The sequence below is a fragment of the Malaclemys terrapin genome, chromosome 7 (assembly GCF_027887155.1).
Source record: "Malaclemys terrapin pileata isolate rMalTer1 chromosome 7, rMalTer1.hap1, whole genome shotgun sequence".
In the NCBI taxonomy this organism is placed as follows: domain Eukaryota; kingdom Metazoa; phylum Chordata; order Testudines; family Emydidae; genus Malaclemys; species Malaclemys terrapin.
In genome coordinates, this window is record NC_071511.1 from 28073796 (window position 1) to 28092631 (window position 18836).

General features: G+C 40.7%; 1 protein-coding gene across 2 annotated transcripts in view; it reads right to left on the reverse strand.

The window, feature by feature from the left end:
* The window catches only part of CACNA1D (calcium voltage-gated channel subunit alpha1 D), a 398008-nt gene that overhangs the window by 282845 nt on the left and 96327 nt on the right, over positions 1-18836 (reverse strand). The gene's annotated exons all lie outside the window — the stretch shown is intronic.

Sequence of the window (18836 nt, forward strand, 5' to 3'; positions counted from 1 at the left end):
TTCAAGGGAGAAGAGCTGTATAATAACAAGCAATGTAGATATACAGCATAACATTAGATTAAAACATTGACGCAATGAAAGAGTTGTTAAATTAAATCTATTCCACACTCTACTTGGTGTTCCAATAATGTCTCATAACTCTTTATAAGCTACCCGATCATTATCGGCCTTAAGAAAATATTAACCACTTTATCCTGCTTGTACAATATAGAATTTCTTTTTAATTTGATAAACACTGAGCTATGAAGACATTCCATTGTTTCCGAATGCACTTTTTTGTGAGAAATGTTGTGGACCTATCTCATACTATAATTATTTGAAGAGTTTTGAGCCAGCATTGTACATGGTGCTTATGTTATTAGCAATGCAATGCAGAAGCAGTACACTAGTATACAATCTGAAAAGAATCTGGTTTGGCCAAATTCAGTTGGAATTTGAGCAGGACTTATTGACTATCCCCTTGTGATGGGGGTACACAAACCCCACACTGACCAGGAAAGGGTTTACAAGCTGCTGTGGGTTCAATCAGAACCTGCCCTGCTTCACCTGCAATAGGTGCCAGGCTTGGAAGAAGGGATTTAAAAGAGAGAGCCCAACTCAGTTGGGAGCTGGATGGGAGGAAGAGTAGACCTCCAGCTCTCACCAGGCACTTGTCTGCACTTCGAGCTGAGGGTGTGATTCCCAGCTCAAGGAGACACGCCCACGCTAGCTCTGATCACTAGTGCGCTAAAATGAGAGCCTAGCCATGGCATCACAAGGGGCTCACCCATCCCCCCAAGTACAGGCCTAATCTTGGACAGGTATGTACTTGGGATGGCTAGCCCCTCCTGCTGTTCGCACTGCTGCAGCTACACTCTATGGGTATGTCTACAATGCATGCATCTGTCAGCTGTGTGTAGCATACATACACATGTAGCCACCTAGCATGGGTATATAAATAGCAGTGTAGAAAGTGAGGCACAGGTCAAAAGAGTTAACACACACCTGAAGGGTGTCAGCATGTACCCAAGTACAAACCCTATATGACTCTCTACTCACCCTAGTCATGCCTGTACCACTACTTCTAGTGGGGTAGGGTCCTGCTGCCTCCCGGCTGCTGGAGCCCTTCTCAGTTGCAGGGAAAGACTCTGGCAGCAGTGAAAGGCTTTGGGGGTGGGGACACAGCAGGGAAAATCACGTAGCTCTCCACCACCACAGGGAAAAGGCTGTGGCAAGAAGGAGGCAGAGGGGAAAGGCTCTGCCAGTTCCTCATTGTGGGAGGTGCTTCAGGGAAATACTCGCTGAAGTGTTTCCTCGCTGCCTCCCCTCTGCCAGAGTCTTTCACTGACACGCTTAGCTACACACCACAATGTGGACACAGCCTGCTTTTCAGTCCAGTGTCTAGCTACATGTACACTACACAACAACGCCTTTGGTGTGGAGTGTAGACATAACCTATTTTTAGTGCACTAGCTTGGTCAAAGCGTGGGTATTCCCCCTCAAGCTGAAAATTACACCCCCAGCTCAAAGTGCAGACATACCTCATGTCTTATATCCTGTGAGGGGAGCGTGGCTGGGACCAGGAATTGACTAGAGTGCTGCCTGCCAGAGCCTCCCTGAGTGATTATTCTTTTGATTTGCTACCAGTGACTGGATTATGAGTGCTGAGTAAGACTGCTTGAGTTGGTGCCCTGCCTTAAAGGGGTGATAGCCAAATAAAACCCTTTTGCACCTGACCAGGGACATAGCTGTGAGTTGTCATGAGCCCAGGAGTGATCCTGTCACACTCCTCCTGTGGTAAAAGGAACTCAAGGGTATTACTCATACTGAAATTTCAATGCGGAAACAAGGAGAGTACCTTATGACATAATATGACATAATTCAAGTACAAATAACTATGTGTTGGAAGGAGTAGCTGGCATGGCCATAAGCGCTGTAGTAAACTCCACCAGACTGGTGCTTTGTAGTGAGAAAGGCAGCAATATGATGTGGACCCAACTGCTATCCCACTGAAACCAGCTCTCCTCACCACCCCATCCTCATACAATAGAAAATGCTACCGAATAGAAACTGTAGAGTGCAGAACATTAGGCACCAATATCTTCTTGGGCAAACAACAGATGGCAATTGGCATCATTCAACATCCGTTGTTGTCAGCTGCCAGAAGGTGTCAGTAGTGATAATCTGCAATCTCAGTTGCCAGCACATCACAAAGTAGTGCTGCCTCAAGCAGCATTAGCTTGAGATGGTTTTAATGACATAACTTCCATGTGTTTGAGGGGGATCATATGGAACAAACTCTGTCTCACTTTATTCCTCCTGTCTTCCACTAACTATTTCCACATTTCTCTCTTCATTCCAAGAATTATGGATTGTGTCCCCCACTGCCCACAGCAGAATGGAACTGTGATGACATTATACTACTCAGGAATCATAACATTTTGAAGTTTATTTTGAAGAAGATTTAGTTTTCTCTTACTCCACATTTTGACTCCACCATATGGAGGTAACAGGAGCACATGGTCCTAAGTTTATATGCAAAGACATCATTTGCTGCTCTCCTACAATACAAACCATCTGAAGCCAGCAGGCACACATGAACATGTTATGAGTAATATCAGTGACAGAATGAAATATCTCATTTCTTTTCTCTAAATGGACTGAATCTTTGCTAAAAGGAAGATAAGCAATAGAGTCCTTTTTTCTATTAAAATGATTCCTTTAATAATAAGATCTAATCCGAATTCATCTCAAAAGTCTTTGAAGAAATACAGCTCCTGCTTGGCAAATATTAAACAAGGCATGTTTTTTAAATTAATTTGGTCAAGTTAAGCTGTTTCACACTAATAAAGAAATTTATGCAAAGTACAAGAAATTATTCTGAATGGTATTTTCAATCAATTTGATCAGATGCATATTTTGTTTTAAATTATTTGATATTATGAGACTACATCTCAATAATGAAGTAATTACTTCAACTAGTAAAGGCTTCTGCATTTAAACAATGAATAAGATTAGCAAGTTCAGCTCTCTTCGAGTTGTAAAAATACGTATTTTCTTCTACATTCTCCCTTGCACCAAGGTCCTGATCTAATTTTTTTTGCACGCCTATACATCTCATTTAGGCCTGTAGACATTTCAAATGCACAAGGAATGTAGGAGAAGTTCTTATATCTGGTGATTTTAAATAGTACATTCTGTATTATTTAATTAACATATATTCGCAACGCACTACATATTTAGATAGCAATAGATGGAAAAATGCTATGGAATGTGGTGCAATTAATAAAATAACCTCAAACTTAACTAATAAATAGCTATAATAAATTAGATAATTTTTTCACATCTCAGCTCATAAAACCGAAGGCTTGAAAAGGTTAGGTTCTTAAGCTTCACTGATAAATATGACACTTGGCAGAATCACAGTTAATAATATTATTCAAACCCAGTGATGCTTTACATTTTTAAAGGCACTCTACAAACATAACTAATTAAGAAATACCCCTTGAAATATAGAGTTGGCACACAATCGAAACCTTCTAAATCTAGAAATAATTCTTATTATAACAACATAATATCATTTGGCTACATCCTTAAACAGGAGGATTAATTTTCCTGTTTTAGTAAATAATACCACGATTTTACCCTTATTGAGTGCTTTTCATCCATAGACCTCTAAGCACCATTAAGGGGCTACAAAAATATTATATAGAAAAAGAAACTGAGGAACACAAAGGTTAATGCCCAGATTCCTGGATAGGGATGAACTTACACATATGCTATTTTCTTTTGCTGAATTGGTGCTTAAGGTCCACATGCTCAAGAGTGTTTATGCGCCTAAACTTCATTGGGAGTTTAGCACTTAAATACTTTTGAGGATTTGGGCTCAAGTGACTTATCTAAGTAAGTCCGTAGGAAAGCTGAGAAAAGAACTCAATTTTCCAACCTACAAGACATAGGTTCAATTCACCAGAAAACAGCTGTTTCTATTTTAGTTTCCCTCTGTCGGTATTGTTGTACTTGATTCCCCCCACCACCACCACCACCGTCATTAAAAGGAAAAAGGAAATGTAAAACCTATGCAGTAGTACAGAGGCATTACAGTGCCATGATATTTATTACCCTAGACCTGTAAATACACCAATTAACTGATTATTTAAATACAAACAATTAACAAACCTATCAAAACATTTTAAAAGATTTCCCTCAAGAGGCTTCCCCATCCCAAACAATAAGTCCTTCTCCACTATCCACTCCACTGCCTTCATTAGCTCCATTCCTAACTCTGTGTACATCTGTCAAACAAGCAAGCTAGAAAGGTTGGTTTGTTTGTTTCTAAAGGAGCTCCCTCAGGGATTTTAAATCCAAAAAAAAATCTTTCGTAAAATCCACCCTTTGATCAGAGTTGAACCTCATCACCTCCACCACCTTTCCCCAGTAAACAGGATGCTCTTCATGTGTCCCCTGAATGTCCACCATATCTGGGTTCTGGAAAACCAAGTGGGGACGCAAGTTCTAAAGCCAACAAAAGTGTTCTACTGCCAGCCCTCTCGCCTTTAATCCAGAGGGCTGCTAGCACAAGCACCTCATATAATTGAACTAATGCAATATTACATGAACAAAGAGGTGTTATTTCAAAATAGTCAAGGCCCAAATAGGTCAGAACTTCACCAGGAAATAAATCAGACGTCAAAGCAGATTACAGTACATAGTAATAAGCTCCCTGAGTGAAATATTGCTCATTACGCAAATAGCCATATTCTACACTAGTGCAATTTATAGATGAATTTAAGATGTTACCCCACAAGTAGAGTGTTCAATTTTGAGGGAAGAAAAGCATTAATAACTAAGGCAAGGACTACATCCAAAATGAGAAGATGCAACTTCTTAGAAAAATACAGATGATAGGAAGAGCTCTCAGCAACCACTTCAACCGAAGAATTCAGAAGCAGCTGACACTGAGGGCTAGTCTACACTACCTGCCCGGATTGGCGGGTAGAAATCGATCTCTCGGGGATCGATTTATTGCGTCTCATCTAGACGGATAAATCGATCCCCGAATCGACGCTCGTACGCCCACCTCATCAGGAGGAGTAAGCGCTGTCGACGGGGGAGCCGCGGCGGTCGATTTGCTGCCGTTCTCACAGCGGGGTAAGTCGAATAGATTACGTGGAATTCAGCTACGCGATTCGCGTAGCTGAATTTGCGTATCTTAAATCAATCCTCCCCCCCACCAGTGTAGACTCAGACCGTGATCAAATAGTGGACAGATTTCCATTTTGGAAGTGCTGAAACAATATCTGTGATTTCTTTTGGTTACTTCTCCCATTCTCTAAGCATCAGCTCAGTCTCATCTAGGTGGAGTCTTAGCCAGCTAGCTCTAATCCCTCCTCAGGCTAGGTCTACACTGGGGGGGGATCGATTTAAGATACGTAAATTCAGCTACGCGAATAGCGTAGCTGAATTCGACGTATCCTATTTGACTTACCCCGCTGTGAGGATGGCGGCAAATCGACCGCCACGGCTCCTCCATCGACAGCGCTTACTCCTCCTGACGAGGTGGGAGTATGTGTGTCGATTTGGGGATCAATTTATCCATCTAGATGAGACACAATAAATCGATCCCCAAGAGATCGATTTCTACCCGCTGATCCGGGCGGGTAGTGTAGACTAGCCCTCAGTCTCCATTAGATACTGGATAAAGCATCCCACCACACCTGCAGAATCTGAAGAGATGAAAATAGCAAGCTAGGTATCATCAGTATATTGAATGCACTGTAACTCACACCTCTGAATGGCCCCATATACATGTCACACACATGGAACCTCAAACTGTGACCTCAGAAAACAGAGGAACAGAGCCACTTCCAAGTGACTCCATCTATTGTAAGCCCTTTGGGACAGGGACCATCTTTTTGTTCTGTGTTTGACCAGTGCCTACTACAATGGAGTCTTGATCCATGACTGGGGCTCCTCAATATTATGGCAATAAATAATAATAATATTCCTCAAGGACCATCAGCATCATCTCATGCTGAATGGTATGAAGGTAGTTGATAGATCTAAAAGAAGCTTTATCACCTTCAATCTGAAGAGTCCAAAAACACTTAATTAATATAACTACACTAAGCCTCACAATACTCATGTGAGGTAGGTAAGTATGTCCCATTTTACAGCTCTGCAAAGTAAGTTTCAGACAGCAAAATTAAGTTGTACAAGATCACACAGTAAGAATGTAGCAGAGCTGGGAAAAGATTCCAGATCTCCTGATTCCAAGTCTTGTGCCTTAACCATCCCTCCTCACCTGAGTATGAAAGAAAATGTTTTTCTCCAAGTAGTAAAACATTTAGGTTAGCTTTTTTTAGATGGTTATAAATAAATACATGTTCATTATCAACTTAAGAGTCATTTTTCAACTCACAAGTAAAGATTACCCGGGTATGGCTTGTAGGAATCTTCCCTTGGGTCTTAGTCTTTCTGTTTTTGTTTTCTTTTTTGCTGAGTGAACAGGAATGAGATGTTAAGTAGAGATGGCCACTCATGGATACCTGAAGAGAGACATATCTGAACACAGGGGCTAGGAACCAAGAGATCATTTAAATTTAGATTTTTTTAAATGTAAAAAGTGATTGAAGTTCAGATTTTTTTAAGCTGCCCTATGTGTACGAGTTGCTATTATACATAAGACATTCTCAGAAGGAGGGTTACACTGATTGGCTTTTTGTACTAAAAGGATTTATAGTCATGATAATGAAGGGTTTAGCCTTTTAAGGTCAATCTTTGCAAGTCTTTTATTTTTTCTCATTGTACCCAAAGTTTCCTTTTTTCATGTATAAATAAAGAAGAACATTACGACCTTTTCAAGCTGTCAAAATAAAGTAAATTATTGCTCTGGTATGACAGCACTGGCATAAAGCTCCAGGCAACAAAAATGTGAAGCCTTACCTAACTCTTCCAATGACTTGCTCTTCATTTAGCTTAAACAGGGGAAGGGAAAAGGCTTCTCTCAAGCTTAGCATTATCATAGACATTTGTTTTGAAGAAAGTGTGTTCCTTTAACTTCTGCAGAATATTCATTATTATACATATACATATAGTTACATAATAAATAAGGTGGAAATTTGGTACTTTGTGCATAGCCAATAAGATGCCGATCACACTCCAAAGAATATCCTATTTTTTACTAATCGGATATGATTTCTGCCTATATTGGAAATGAGCATAGAGGATGGTTGCTAACATGCTATGCTTATATCTGTATGTTTCAGATACAGATTAAAGACCTTGTCCTACAGTCCTTACTCAGGCAAGACTCTCATGGCTTCAGGTCCTTGCAGTTGCATAAGGTCTTACATTATAGCCATACTTTTGGTGAAACAATAATTCAGGATCTGTGAATATCATTTCACATACTATTTTCACAGACTTACCTCTGCCATGCAGTTTGCTCCTGGCTGGAATCTGACTACAAAAGGGTCTGATCCTGCATATCCCAAGAAAAATCACATTGATTTCAATTGGACTTTTGCTTCAAAAAGGGTCAGACTAAAATACATGTCAAAGCAAAGTGCCAGCACTACTGTAATTAAGGTGGAGGCCTTCCTGTTTAAATGTTGACATATCTAAACGTATGTCTATACAGGAGCTGGGAGGTGTAATTTCCAGCTCAAATAGATATGTCTGTGCTAGTTCTGATCAAGCTAGCACACTAAAAATAGAAGTGTAACCACAGCGGCACAAGCAGCAGGACAGGATACCTGCCCCATATACAATCCCATCTGAGACCCTATGCACATACTCAGGTGGTTAGGGTCTCCCATCACTCAGGCCACTATGGCTACATTTCTATCTTTAGCAAGGATGTCTAATCGAGCTGGAAGTTACACCTTCCAACTCCAGCATACCCTAAGTACTCTAAAATATGCATGCTTACTTGAAATTTGCTGTGCATCATGTAGGGCCTGGAGAAGATGAGTGTTCCAAATTTGGGGTTATTTGATCAAGGGATTCCTGAGATACAGACCCCCCCAAAAAAACTAGAAGTCAACAGATTCAGCCAATATTTTTTTTTGCACATACTTGGGGCTTAAACCATGACTCTCATCATATCCCAACTGATCTCAGATGTTCGATATTTATCTCAGCAAGTCTATGGCACCCACTGCCCCTTTGGGGGAGAAATATTGAAAATGTTTATATTGAAATATATACATAAATATATTTAATATTGAAAGAGTTTAGCTTTCCTGGATAGTATGAAATAAACACTCAGGAGTCAATCATATTGAAAGTGCATGTGCAGAATTACCTGTAAGAAGATTTCCAGCCAGCCTGGTTTCACAAGATCTGGAAGGCTCAAGGGGACATGCTATGGCCATTGAACCTGAGCTACGTCCAGGCAGCGTAACCCTACCATTGGCAGAAATCAGAAAAAGATCTGTAGACATGTTGTTACTATCTGCCTCTGTCAAGATTTTTTGTTTGTTTGTTCCTGGAAAATGTAATTTGAGTACAGAAGACAATTCAGAAGGGGCTCAAACTATTTTCAAAAAGAAAATGATTTACATATGTGTATGCTTGCTGCACAGTGCTTGGGGGTTTGGGTTTGGGAGACTGCAGAGCAGTGAGGGGGCAGGTGGGGTGGAGGAGTGGGGAGGAATAGAGGAGAAGGGATTAGAGACTGCAGTGAGGAGAGGGGGGATTATGAGAAGGGGGAAAGACTGAGCTAGCATCTCAGGAACCCTGAAAGTAATGCAAATTTCACCCTCTGAAAACCAGGGGAAAAAGTTCAGGTACATGCCACCAACATGTGGGGCTGGGAGCAGGCTGGAGTGGGATGAAGGGGATCGGCTTAGATGGGGAGGGAATTGGGAAGGCAAGCGGTATGGCTCAGGAGGCCTGTCTGAAGCAGAGGCTGGAGGCATAGTGGGGATGCAGTGCCCAGCTCAGTGTACAACTTGGGCTACCTAACAAAGGAAGCATGCAACCCTCCAGTAAGCTGCTGCCTGTGATGTAAATACAGAACAGCAGAAGGCACCAGACAGAAAAGAGAAACTTGTTGCAAATTAATGGCTTTGTGGGATGGAATGGGAAGGGAAGAGTTATCTTTAAATGTTGGCAGGGTGGCTGTTTGTTGTGGGGAACAAGAGGATGGGGATGGAGAAGGAGAGACACACACCAGTCTTCTCTCACGATTTTAAAGTTACTGTAACCAACATGGAATAAAACTATCAAGATTTTGGGACGTAGAGCATGTCTGTGATTTCTCACCCTGAAGCAACTCCACCGGCCAAACATTTCAGAGAATGACCATTATCACCATTCCACTATAACAAAATGTACAGGAAGGGGAAGGATCACTTAGGAATTACGTAGTATCCTATGCCTTTAGGTAGCCACAGTAGCCCATCAGCTGCATCCCTACGAGATAACTGCAACTGCCTAAATGAACACTAACACCTACAAAAACATTTCTCTTCTGTTAAAAACACTAGAAAATTCACTGACAAAAACTTCGTCAATGCAGAGTTAAAGTTGCCCAGTGGTATCTCATGTCCTTCCAGAATATTGAGTTTAGCAAAACTCAAACCTCTGAAAACCCGGGAATACAAAATTAAGGTACATGCCAACACAACCCTAACTGTGCCTTCCTTGAGCAATACCAGAACACCCATAAAACACATACACTCTGCCTTTGCAGATGGTATAGAACACTCAGGGAATAGTATTGGCAGGTGACTACTATAGGCTTAGCGGCTAAATCCCTTCTCTTTGCTAATGCAAAACTTATATTTATAGGAGCTGTACTGAAGAGCAATTACCTATGCCTGCCCTACGCTCAAACACTAGCCACATAAACAACAACACATCTAATTAATTTTACAACCTCTTCATCCTCTTTACAAAGCCTTCACACTTGCACACAGGATGCCATCTAACCCTATACTTTCACTTATCCATCATTAAACCCACAGAACACTCATATTTCCCCTCCCTGCTGACAATCCACATGGCATGTAGACCTCAGTGCAACACCATTGACAAAACCTACAGAATTCATAGCTGGAATGAGGCATACTGGATATCTCAAGATACACATGCACCTCTTTCCTTTGATCATACACATGGGAAGGGGAGGCAGAGGGGCTCTGGATGGGACCAGGGGGGAGCAAAGTTAAGCCTGCAGTGCTATGTACCTTGACTCTGTTTTCTGATTTTCTGAAGTTTAAGTTTGAAACACTTTAGGTCTTTATCTCCAAGTTTTCAGAGGTTTGTATTTTGCTTAACTTGACATTATAGAAGGGCACAAGATACTATTAGGCAACCTAAATTCTGCATTAATAAAGTTTTTTGTCAGTGAATCGATCTGGGATTTAGATTTCACTCCACCCCTAAAACTTAGAAAAAAATAGTTTGGTCAACTGTTCAGTTTTGAATTATATGATTGCCAAAATAATAAAATACAATAAGAACCACTGACAAGATTTTAAACATTGCATTTTAGGCCTAAAGTACTTGACAACATCATTTTATATGTAATTTCTGTAGATGAATATTATGAATATTTTGTATGGTTATTCATATATATTTAAAATACATTTGTATAAAGGAAGGTTTTTATTTAACCATGAAGTTTATCATGCCTGTATTTCCTTCCAGCAACACCAAATTCACTTTGGCAAACCATCAAAATTAAAAGAAAAATCTTGACACTTAGCTTCACCTACTAATTACAGAGTTTAAATTTCTCAAAGTATTTTTAAAAATAACTTTTTTGCCCTTTTTAGAGTCATGACTACTTTTAGAGTTTCCATAAAAACAATGTTGCAAGCAGACTACAAAGCAACAGCTCAGTACAAACACAATGCTCTATTTTAAGCTGATGTAAACAATATTTTAAAATAGCATAACTAACATCAAGTGCTTGATTCTACCCTTTTGAAGATGTGTGTGTGTCCAAGCTGAAAAGGTCTCAAGTAACTATGCACAGTTAGGACAGCAGAACATAAACCAGATTTAGTCCTTTGAACAGAGAATGCCAAAGCATTCCTCTAATTTTCTTACAATTATTTCAAGTGATGCATTGCAAACTATGTAGTCTGAATTTCTTTACTATGGTTGCTAGGTATATCAGATTATGTGTTGTGGCTCTGAACTAAAATAATTAACTAATCCTTTATACTTTACTTGATATGTACATAGTTCAAAAGATGCAGGTATCAATTTCTCAACCCAATGTTACATTATCACACCTACTGATGGCTTATAGATCTTGATCCAACTACTAATGAAATCAATGGGACTCTTTCCATTGACTTCAATGGGTTTCGGATCAAACCCATAGTTTTCATGATTGAAAACTTTAAAAAATCTAATTCTATTAATATCAGAAGAAAAATAGGTGTTATCCAAAAAGAACAAAATGTTTCAAAGTTCAACCATTTTGACAGACAGTTTAAGAACACATTTAGCAAGCATTTGGCTCTACTTTACAAGTTAAGGTATGAACACAACTTTTTCATCAAAACCACATCATAATAAAGAGGTTGGGATCCCCAGAACAAGTATGGCAGCAAAAAGATGCAGTTTAATAAACTGGAGTTCAATAGTACTCCCCAAGACTGAAATCATTCAGATTTTCTAAACCAACTTTTGTATAATCAGTATAATGCATTGTTATCAATGCGAACAGTCCTTGGGACCTTTTTTCCAAAGTACAGACCACTATGACTTACACTAAAGCAGTAATTTGGTTAGTGGGTAGCAGTAGTAACCTTCAATTATCTGTGTAGATCACCACTAGAGGGAGACATGAAACATTTTACTAGCATATTACAAAAAAGTAATATACAACTGATGAACTCTTGATCATATCGCTACTTACACAGGATTAAATTCATCTTTGTGCAGACCTCCAGTACAAGGCTAATGCAACACCTAAGCCCTATTTTAAAGGCTGATCTGGGACTTCAGAGATGTGCTGGCCTTGTGGTGGCCTTCTGCACAAGGGTGAATTTAATTCTTGCTTAGCAGTGCTTTCCAGTGGGAGCACATCACACCTGTATTCCAAAGTCTGCACCGGTTTCCATTCAGCTCCAGGAGAAAATTAAGGGTTGGTTTTGATTTATTAAGCCGTTTATGGATTAGTTCCTCTGTACAATTCCAAACCCCTCTTTCTTTGTATTATAGCTAGTCACTTGAGATCAACCAGAAGGTTCAGCTTGACAGTGCCTGAATCCATTTTTCTAGGAGTTGGAGCCAGGCATTCTTGGTAAACAGCTCTCAACAGTGAAAGTTTTTCTCCTTTTATCTGCCAGAGGCTGAATTTGTTGATATTTAGGGCATGCCGCAAGGCTTATCTATTCTCCCAGCCTTTTGCAGAGGGTGAGATAGGAAAGAATGAAGTTTTTCAAGAGGAAGGGGGGTAAGTCTTTAGTTTTGGATGACACTGTGTCAATCTTGATTTTTTTAAAAAGTTTTTAACTTAATGTATACACTAATACTATTAATATAAGGTCCTAGAAGCTAAGATGGATTCATACTGAAGATGGAAATAAAGACCTGGAAGGAACAAAGTATGCTAGTCACCAACTCTACAAGAAGGCAACGTCAAAAATTAAATGCCAATAGGCTTATTTTAGGAATATGAAAACAAGAATAACACTTGAATTACATAATTAATTATCTAGAAAGCCAAGCTCAAGATACTATGTTCATATTTTTGGCCTGCCTTAAAAAGGGTAAGAAACTCTTCAGACATCTATATCCTGCTCCATTTTGGAGGGTATTGTGACACTTAATTCATTACAATCTGTAATCCACTGGACCACACTAATGAGGATTGGTCAAACTCTTCAGGAGCTGTGTGGGAGTTAGCTTACATGTAAGGCACCACAAATATGCAAAGGTTAACTAGCATTTTATTGTGAGGATGGTCGATCAGTTTAATTTAAGACACAATTTTCAGTTCAAGAGCTATTTTTTGTACATCACACTTTGACATTCTTTAATATTTCTTCACACATTTTATGGAATTTGCTCTTCACTTCTGAGCTGACAAGGCTGTAAAACCCCATTTCTTGTGAAGCGTTCAGAAATTTTAAAATCACTGATAAGCTGGTACATTGTTAAAACGTTAAAGATTCTGAAAGCCTCTTTTAACTAATGCAACCTCATCTGCAATGTGCATACATGTACAGAACCTTGACCCCTTCAAAAAAGAATGTGTCTCAAAACAGATTAAGCCCTTTGAATCATATTGCATCACTCCAAAAGTCAAGACACATGCTTAAGACTCTCACTTTTTCATTTTTAGTAAAAAAAATATTTCACCATAAACCTAAAAATGCACGTGATCAAATTAATGTTCACTATTAGGTTTCTTGCATTCACTGCACCCCAAAATACATAACATGCATCAGGCATAGAAGCAAATTAGACTGAGAGAGGGTTTGCAGTGTTATGGGTCCATAGAGTATGTATGCTAAATACATGGCCTACAGCCATCTAAATTCTGCCCTGAATGCCCCACCTCTGTGGCTTGGATACAGTAAATATAATGGAATATAATCCCACAGATTTTGGAGAAAGCAGGATACGAAAGCAAGTCTTGCACCCTGAAGTTTCCCTTTTGGTTGCCCCTTCTCCACATATTCAGAAGGTTTCATATAATTTACAATGTAAGTATAGCTGCAATTTTAGGGTCAACCCTTAGTCCTGCTCCCTACTCAGTGCTGACCTCAGCTGGTGCTGTCTGATACACTGAGTACTGTTTGTTCAATGAGGAGGAAACTGCTACTCAAGCCAAATGTGAGCCCAAAACATGCTAACCCCTACCCAAAGGGAGTACACAGCTTCTCCATTGGTCCTGGGAAATGACTTAGCAAAGATGTGAAATAGGCACACTGCCTCCCTGACTTTGCAGTGGAGAGGCCAGACAAATCTCCTTAACTGAGTGTGACGAAGTGGGACTGTTCTTAATGTTTCCTCTGAATACTGTGTGGGTGCCTCAGTTTCCCCTATGCATTTCTTAAGTCTCTAGGTGGTGGGATAAAGGCCAGTGTGCATAAATCACTGACACTCTGTTCCCCTGGCAACAAATGGCCAGGGCCCTTCCCCCCTGCAAGGTAATAGCTAAAGGTGAACAAAGAGATCAGGTGACCTCCTGGCCCGGGAAAGAGACAAAGCCCAGAGAAGGAGAGGCTGGAGGGGGTTTCAGTTTGGAGCTGGCTGGGGACTAGGAGTGAGGGCAGAAGACTGGGGTGTCTGGCTCACAGGACCCCAGGATGGTTCCGGCTGAGGGGTCCGGTTCTTTGTACCTACAAGCTCTGTTTTAGACCAAGTTCCTGTCATCTAATAAGCCTCTGTTTTACTGGCTGGCTAAGAGTCACGTCTGACTGCGAAGTGGGGGGGGGGGGGCGCAGGACCCTCTGGCTTCCCCAGGACCCCGCCTGGGCGGACTCGCTGTGGGAAGCGCACGGAGGGGCATATGCTGAATGCTCCAAGGAGAGACCCAGGAGGTGACGACATGTGAGCTTCTTGCCCTGAAGACAGTCTGCTCCGAGGGAGAGGAGGCTCCCAAAGTCCTGACTGGCTTTGTGGGGAGCAGTTCGAGAGCATCGCCCGGGGACTGCGTGACACTGAGTGAGAACAGATTGGGCCAATCAAGAGGCCATGCTCACCTTAGGAAATATTAGGATAGTCAATTGGGTGAGGGATTGAACCCATACAAAGAAAAATCCAAACACACACACCCCCAACAAGGCAAGCCACACTTCACCACTCCCCAACAGATAACGGGTATTTTGGAGGGATGGGGACTCCAGTTCAAAAACTCCACTCCTGGCTCTCTCTCTCCCCACTCCCCATGATACCTCCATAGGTGTCACAGAAGACTCAGGGCTTGGTAGTCTCCCTGACCTCAGCACAGAACAGAGAGATGAAAAGCAAAGTGACACCTAGAATGGAGAGAGCTCATTTCAATGAGGACCTAGACCAACCTGTTGAAGATTGGACACCCTGTCGGAGCTGCTTGATGTGGTAGTTAATGGCTTACATAACCCTTACGCCTGTATAATCAAGGGCCAGACCTTGTCCCTTAACAATCAATTGTTTGAAATTTCATAATGATAAAAAATCAAGACAAAAATACAAAAATTCATATTTTCATATACATGCTGTAAAATGGCCACACACAACTGATTTTTTTTTTTACTATCTTCACCTCTTTAGTTAAAAATATTTGTATGGATTTAGACCATTTCTTTCTTTTTTTTTTTTTTTTCCTGCATGTATAAGGAAAGAGTTTATACTGAAAAATGTTCCTTACATATCTATAACCCCTGATTATCTGGTCTAATAACTAGATTTTATCCATATTATCCTCTAGCATGCACTTGGACACACATGACTGTCTGTTTCTCACTCCTCCTTAATTTATAACTAGAGCTTAAATTTTTAAATATTAATCTTGGAAAAAGTATAAAAAACCCAAATCCAAGCAATGAATTGTCAGGATATAAAACATAATTGTTCCTTATTGAAGGGAATTCAAATTCCTTTTGACTCTGAGTACTAAATCTGCCCTATTCTGCTGTAAAAGCAAAACTGGAGACACAATCAAGAGCACTTTTCACAGTTACTACTTTTGCAAGTTACAGCATGCAAACAGAAACAAAGATACTGTGTTATTAAAAAAATAAAGAGAGGGAATTTAGATTAGCATTTGTAAAAGCAAAATCTTGCCATCCATAAAGTATACTGCATTGGTCATGTAAATGGCTTCTGATGCATGGGCCACTGATCAATTCTTCAGTGTCACCACCTTGCCCCAAGAAACCATCTATATAGGCCAGTGGTCCCCAACCTTTCTGTTACAATAGCATATTCATGTTCCCAGAAGAGCGTGGCGGGCGCCAGACGACCAGCTGCTGAAATGCCGCCGAGAAGCGGCGTCATCGAGAAGCGTCGCCGCCTAGAATGGGCGTCATCAAGAAGTGTCGCCGCCAAAATGCTGCTGAGAAGCAACGGCATTTCGACAGCGACGCTTCTTGGTGTTGCCGCCTGTCGGTGGCATTTCGGCAGCTGGTTGTCCGGCGGCCGCGCTCCTCGGCGGTGAGTTGTCCAGTGGAAGCACTCCCTTGTCAGTAGGTGGGCGCACATAAATGCACCGGCGGGTGCCATGGTGCCCACAGGCATTGCGCTGGGGACCACTGATATAGGCTAAATAGAGAGAGTTTTTCAAAGTGCACAGACACACATACACAAAATAGACAATAATATTCGTTGCATTTGTAACAGTATTCCTTAGCATTAAACACATTTGTACATATTTGCAGATGCTTTTGAAGACGATTGCTGCATCCTTAGCAACCTACAGAAACTAGCACTTATTTAACCATTAAAACAACTACTGTATAGGAGTCTTTAAGCGAAAATAGAGATGCCTTAATCCATCTCTTTATCATTCATGTCCTCCCACATATCCTCAGACCAACCTAACACCTATCATTTTCTTAACTTGTTCCTAGTGACTAATCTGCCCAGAGGCCATCTACTAACATTCATATTTTGTTTCCTCATCTCTTGCATAAAGTTTAGAAAAGGCAAATCTGAAGTGCCTACATCACATATTATTTAACCCTACAAAAGATCTGCTTCATTCACAACACACAGCTAGTGACATGCCGTGAGAATCACCTGTTAATCTTTATGCAATATATTTGTCCTGGAACTCAACAAAGTACATTCAAGGCAGAACAATCCAAGACAGATATATCTTTGCTTCAAAAATGGATTAAGTTAATCCCATGGCAGCTAATTTGCAAGGGACCTTCCTTGATTATCTCTTAAAGCAAGATACTTAAGAACATCAAAACTAGGGTTTCTCTGTAATTGCTCTTCCAAACTCGGTCTCTATTAGCCTTCCTAGCTGTTGTGCTCTTTCTGTTGCCTTCTGAAACAGCCTCATTAACAGTGTGAATCAGATATCTTTTATGTTTAAAGATTTGGCAAAAAAAGATGCTAGGTGCCTATCCTCCTTAATATTCAGATCCATGCTAGACTAACAAGTTCATCTGAGTGATTAAAATATAGTGGGTATGCAGAGTTTTTGCATTAAATTCTTAATAAAGGACATGAACTGAAGCCAGCAGACATAATACCCTATTTATTCCATGACTGGAACACCAGGGGACTGATTCTCCATTGTCTTGCAGATTGGGTGCTGTCAATAACATCTGTGCAAAGTAGGTGTAAAACATTCCTAAATGTGAATTCTCCACTCATCCCACAGTCTGAAATAGTGTTTTTACACATATTTTGTGCAAGTATATATGATGACAAAAGTTGCAGGGCAACAGAGACTCAGGCCACTAGCATGTGGAGAGGAATGACCTTCATATTAGTACACCAACCTTTTCAATTAGGAACACAAATATGAGACTATGACCAAGATCCACAAAGGTACTTCAGCACCTAACCCTTAGACTTAGGCATTTATGTCCCAGTATTGGGCTCCACTGTGATCTACGATGACATCAATAAGTAGTTAACTACTGCCAAAAGAATGCTTGTGGGTCTGAATAAAAATACAGTATTTCGAACCTTAAATCAATGTCCATGACAGCTAAAATCAGATTATATATATTGCCCATTGTACCCGCATTAATTTATGGTTCTGAAACTTGGGACTAACAAAGCATCTGGAGCAAAAGCTGCAAACTATTTGAACTGAGGTGCCTGCATCATATCCTAGGTATGACAAGGCTAAACAGGCTAAGAAATGACAGTGCGTGACTAGAATAATCAAAAGGTATCAACTGCAATGGTTTGCCCATGTTGATACAATGACCCTATACCGATTGCCTAAAATTGTTCTCTATGGAAGAGTGCATGGAGAGAGAAGCTGTGGACATCCAAGGAGACAGTGGTATAACACAATATATAATACTACCCAGATGATACCTCACCAGGCTCAAATGGCAGCTCAAAACAGACATGGATGGACTCTGCTCATAATCTCAGCCCTACCCACTTTAATGTTGGAAAAAGGAGATGATAATGAATCTTTCATTCCCCCAACTATTCACACATGTCCAAATGCTATTTAGGTTTTGAACCTGCACTGTGCAGTACATAGACAGACTGCTACAACCATGCTGAGTCTCACTGGAGTAGTCCGCAATCCATCCATCACAAAATGCTAAATCAGGATCTAAGTCTTTACTAAGACAAATGCCTTATTCAGGCAAAACTGACTGTGCTTTTGGTTAGTCATGTGTATGTTTGGCTGACTGATCTAATCCTGTTTTCGGAATCCCTGAAGTTCCACTGGTAACTAGGGTTTGGCCTGTTCAGCCATCCCATGAGTTCCTGTATGGAGACACAATTATGTCACCGCTGTATGGACAATCCAGTAGAGTGATCTTCAGGACTATTGCCACAACCTAAGATCTGTCAGAAAGCTCCACTCAGTAAGTTCTTAAATGATTTCCTAAGGCTGGCAAGCTCCTGAAGAGTTTGTTGCCTTCAAGGGGAGTCTCCTCTCTGAAGATCCCAATGGGGAGAGAAACACTGTCAACAGGGCTTCAACAAGCAAAACCGCTGCTTGTGGTGAGTTCTGCTGTCCGAGACCCCCAGAACTGGACGACAAGGGATGGATCACATGATATTACTCGGTTCTGTTCATTCCCTGTGACGCACCTGGCACTGGCCACTCTCAGAGACAGGATACTGGGCTAGATGGATCACTGATCTGACCCAGTATGGCCACTCTTATGTTCCTATGAGTAAGGACCAAGGATTTGAAATCACACTCATCTGTTTGAGATTGTATATGTTAAAAGAATAAAGTAACC